This window comes from Aphis gossypii, unplaced genomic scaffold (assembly GCF_020184175.1).
Source record: "Aphis gossypii isolate Hap1 unplaced genomic scaffold, ASM2018417v2 Contig00476, whole genome shotgun sequence".
Classification (NCBI taxonomy): Eukaryota; Metazoa; Arthropoda; class Insecta; order Hemiptera; family Aphididae; genus Aphis; species Aphis gossypii.
In genome coordinates, this window is record NW_026083125.1 from 3,045 (window position 1) to 8,892 (window position 5,848).

The 5,848-nt window shown below is 28.8% G+C and overlaps 1 pseudogene; it reads right to left on the minus strand.

Moving 5' to 3' along the window:
• Window positions 1-4,649: 4,649 nt before the first annotated feature.
• LOC126554364 (uncharacterized) lies at window positions 4,650-5,467 on the minus strand (annotated as a pseudogene).
• Window positions 5,468-5,848: the final 381 nt, after the last annotated feature.

The window sequence follows — 5,848 nt, forward strand, 5'->3', positions numbered from 1 at the left end:
TATTATGTACTAGTACATGCTGGTACTATTATAAACATATAATGTGTACCAAGTATAATATTATAATAGGTATACATTGTTATAATACGTATATGATTTATACGAATCATTTACACAAAATGTACATTTTTTCTTCAGGAGAAATAGGAAAAAAATGCTTGCTTCTAGTGAAAAGAAAAGATGTCGGCCAAAATCAAAAAAACTTCTTTTTACCAGAAATTCGGAAAAAAGGGGTTATAATGGCCCGGATAAAGATTATGGTTTAGCTGAACCAATGCCAGAAGATGGTATTTCAAAAGAAGTATTAGAAAAAACAAAAATAGATTTCATAAGTTCATTACAGTTGAACATTGAAGAACGATCGGCCATCGAAGAAAAAACAAGAGACCAGGCCAATTCTCAAATTGGGCATGTTGAACGTCGAAATCGGCTTACAGCTTTGAATTTTGTTCGCGTGTGTAAACTTCGACCAACAACATTATGCAAAAATACGGTTTATGACATTATATATAGGAAGTTTTCTTCAAACGCGACTAATTGTGGTAAAGATACCGAACCAGATGTTATCGTTAAATATCGATATAATATAAAATAATTATGTTCAACTAATAACTAGATAGATTATAATTTGTCAATATAATTATTCAATAAATAATTTAAAAAAAATTAATGCATATTAATGCTATCTGTGTTCTGTAATTATTTTTATCATATCTTGAATAGGCTTCAATAGGACATAAGTTTATATATTATAATCAATCAATAAGTAAATAAATTATCTGTGATAGATGTATTTATACTAATAAATTAAAATATATACAAAATTTGGCTTTATAGTTTCTATAAACAATGTGTTGGCTACGTGCGCACCAATTAGGGCTAACGCCGGAAGCCTAACTCCTCCGGGCGATTCCTCAACGGACATAAGTCAATTCGGTACTAGAATTAGAATTGAATACAATTAATATTTAATGTGGGTGTATATTATTGTAACAATATATATATTTAAAGGGGAACAAAACATTAGACCACTCCGAAGCTGGTAAGTCTGGTCCTTGTCTTGTCCGCGGGCTGATCTGTTTGTGTGTAGCTGATCTGCTCGTGTGATGAGGTATACAAAGACCCTTTTATTTTGTAACGTGACACTACACAGTACACATGGTTTGTGTACAACAACACTAAGATCTCTTGGAGCACAGAAAAATAACGACGTTCATGAAGCCAGCCAAAACGAATAATAAAACAGTTAGAAGAGAAGCGACGTCGGACGGACGCAACAGTCGGCCCGGCGGCCCTGGTAGTCTGACCAACAACCAACAGTGCCGGCATATCACGCGTTACAGTGACGCGTAATGTATTATGTTTTAAAACACTGATGGTGCTCAAACACAATATATATAATTAAGGATTTAAGTCAATTATTATTTAAATTGTTATAAGTTCTCGAATTATGTAATTAAGTTATGCATTAATTACGTAGTTGGTTAATTTATTCAACTGACTTTTATTTATTCGTATGTACCTAAGGCATTTTTCGTCACCTATATTGATTTAAATTTTATATTTTATTTGTATGTCAACATTGATACAAATAATTTTATAGTATGATTTTCTTCAAGCTCAAAAAAGAATTATTCAAATTATAAAAGTGTTATGTGAGTTATAAAATATGATGTACAGAGTAATACAAATATACGAAATATAAAATTCGATATCGGTTCTATGAAAAAAATAAGGCAAAATATTATATTATTCTGTCACCAATATTTAATTGTTTTTGTATTGTGTATAATAATTATTTATAGACAGCGAGCGGCCCAGTGCGATATGAAAACCAGTTTTGACCCATGGTGCGGTATGGCTGCAATAGTGCGCGGGGTGGTGGTATGAACATTGTTTTCGAATGAGGCCGCTTACTAAGCAGAGCAACACATGATGACTGTAAATTTCTAAATTTCTTACCAAAACATGCTTTCATACTTCCCATTTTCCTCAGCTCTTGTTAGTCGTAGAAACATGATATTTTCACCAAATCAATTCTGAGAAGTTCTTCTAGATGACTATGTTTCGGTTTTTGAAAAAGATTAAAAATCTGGAACGCAGTCACCTAGAAAAACTTTTCAGGATTATTTTGGTGAAAAATCATGTTTCTACGACTAATGAGAGCTGAGGAAAATGGGAAGTACGAAAGCATGTTCTTACGGTCGAATTTCGGGTACCAGAACGGCCTCTTAAGAGTTGCGGAATATTAGTTACGATATATTTTTATTATACATATAGTAGGTATTTATAACATTATTTTTATGAAATAGATTTTCTTATATAAGTCACGGATTTACATTTTGGATAGGTTCATTTTATATTTGTAATACATTGTTATATCTTACTTAGTTATGGCTCCAAGAAGAAATAGGCTTAGTGGTGCTGAATACAAAAAAAAATAGATAAGCTCAAAAAATTTAACTTGAATAAAGTTGTTCAAAAAACTATTATAATTGACACAATGTTCATAGTAAGTATTTTATTTATATTGACTGTAAAGTAAACTAATAATAGTATGAAATTTATATAAATACTTCTTCTTTCTGGGCTTTTACATGCCTTTAAGGCCCATTGCCGCAACAACATATTGTTTCCATTCTTCTCTATCATTTGCACATTATTTTGCGTTTCTTACGTTCAGGAGTTGCAAGTCTTCCTTTACTCTATCCACCCATCCTTGTCTGGGGCATCCTTGAGGCCTCTTAGTGTCGGGTTTCCATTTAGTTATTGATCCAATCATTCCCTTTGATCTCCATACCCTGGGCCTCTGTCCCACCCAACTTATCCTCGTACTCTTCAAGGACCCAACAATTGTAGGTTCCTTGTATAGATTATCCAATTCCCTGTTGCCTCTCACCTCATACTCTCCATCGTTATTTCTCTTTGGACTGAAGATTTTCCTTAATATCTTTCTTTCGAAGACTCCTAACTTTCTTTCGTCCGATTTTGTCGTGGCCTGTGTACAAGGTCTGTTCAAAAAGTTCCCGAATTTCAAAATTTTTTATTTATGTTGCTTACCTACAAGCTATTGAGACGGGAGATGGACAATCAACCGACAATCATTCGACCGACAACCAAAATACCGACAAGACAATTAACCGACAGGGTCAATCGACCGAAAACCAAAATACCGACAATAATATAATATGGGCTGCATCTTAGTTGTGGTCATTGAACTTATGATAACATAATATCATATAGTTCAATGGTTGTGGTCAAGACGATTTTTTGTGAGATAAAGAGATATAAAAGTTTCGGTCACGCTAACTTAAGGTATTATCTAAGTGACAGCATTATTATACCCAAATTCCAGGCGGAATTGTTATTAGGTATACGATAAAAAATTTTTTCAATATAATAATTTTTTGAAAATGAATTGTTCAACAACCATTTATGTTAATGAGATTTCGCTCGAGAAAGATAATTTTCTAGAGCAACAACACACTATTATGAAGAAGGTGAAATTAATCAACTTGAATATCTGAAGTCCATTTCTTTCAAATGTGTACCTATAAAATTTAAAACAATTGTAATTTTTATTATTAAACAGTATTATACAATACTATATTATATTTTGATACAACACTGAAAAAAATAACACTGTAACATTGATAAAAATCATAGGTGAATTAACAAAATAGTGGTTAGTATACTTCCAACAATATAGTTGTCAAAATGAAACCAACAAAATTGTTAATGAAGATATAACAATAATATTGTAGAATCCCAGTTAAAAAATTATTAAATTATATGTTGACTTTATCAAATAACAATCTATTGTATTATCAAATTGACAATAAAACTATTAAAATGATAAATTTGGTGTTAACTCAACAACTACTTATTTGTGAAAATATACAATTTATTTGTCAAATTTATAAGTTGATAAATAGCTTTATTAACATAAAAAGTATAGTTTGTTAAGTAAATAAAATTATTTTTTAATTTATAAAACCATATATTGACACAATGACCATTTATTTTTCAATTAAAAAAAAAAGTTTGTCAAATAAATAAACAAATGTTTTGAATTGACATGTTTAATTTGGGTATGGTTATTTTTTATGTTTATAAAAAAACTTTACAAGTAAGTCACCTCTTAAATATATTATTTAGTCATGGAGCTGTCCACCCATACCAGCGGCCATACCTAAATTACAATTAATCCTTGTATATTTTTCAAGTATTTAATTCTAGATTATTCAAATAATCAATTAAAATACAACTGAACAAAACTAAACTTATTAAATTCATGAACATCATGAAAAAATATAATATTAATTCCATTTTTTTTTTTTTTTGTGATGTTAAAAGGTTAGATTAGGTATAGAGATAAACCAATAATAAATATAATTAACTTATATTGTGACATCTTTATATTTTCTAATAACAATAGTCATAATAGTAATCATAAAAATAAATATTGTTCAGTTTCACAAACTCCGACTTGGATTGGTTATAATGAAGAATATAAAATTAAAAAAAAAAGTTTTGAAAATTATACAAAGAAAACTTGTAAAATTGTTATAATTATATCATAATAGATATAGATAAAATGTTTATACAGAATACTATTTAAAATATATTGTTTTAAATTGCTAACTTAACTAATTATTTAACTCACATATTATTTTAGAAACTTGAGGGAACACAGTATCATAAGGAGTTTCCAACTTATACAACATTTTTTGCAAAAAATGCCAAACCATAGTACACTTTAATGGATATTTCAAATGAAATAAGTGAATAATTTTAAAACAAATATCAACTGCTCTAACAACTGAGTAAACTTTAAATTTAGCATAATCAAAAAAAACTAAAATTTCTTTAGGTTTAAGAATAGTACCCACTACCATAACAAATGGCTGTATGGGATCTCCTTTTTCTCTCAACGCACTGATTGTTTCTTCAATTTCTTCACGGTATGAGCAAAAATTATAAAAGATGTTTGAGAATCCTTGATAGAATATTTTATGAGTGAACGTTTATTATTTTCTTTCTTCATTATTTTGGATGTTGGAACCAGGACTGAATGAATAAGATAGAAAATACAAGCATTACGTCCATCTGCAAAAAACATTGATTGTATCAGAAAAAGTAAAACTATACTATGTAATTTATTTATTATAAAATATTCATTAGTACAAAAACTATAAATGTTTATGAAAATATCTTATGTTATTATATTGCTTGGCATTATTTTAAGATACATTACATTTTATCAGGTTCATATACTCATTTTCATCAATTTCAGTATTTTCCATTTCGGTTAATACTTTTTGTGCAGCCGGGTCTTTGACTTTTACTTTAATTAAGCTTAATAATTTGTCAAATATTTTATCATAGTTTGTCAACATGTTTTCACATTGAGAGAACTTAAACTTGAAATCTATATCAATCTAATAACAAAAATATACAATATGCCTAAATATAAAACTCAGATCTAAATAAATAAATTTTAATGAATGAATATTATGTACTAGTTTGTAACCAAGTGGAAATTTATAATTTGGCCAAGTATCGATGATTGATTTTGTATTTTCACATGTCTTAATATGGTTTAATCTATATTTTACTGTAGCTTTCCAATGTATTTCCAAATCAGGCCAAGCGCATGTGTTGTGTCTCATTGAAGACAGATGATCATCTATATCAGTTTCACTTTCTGTAAAATAAAATAATGAAAAGCTAATTCAATAACAATTTAATTTTCTTTATTTTCAGAACATAAAGTGAATCATTGTTTTTACCAAAATTTGATTCTTGTTCACTATTTGTCAAAATTTTAGTATTATCATTATTTTTG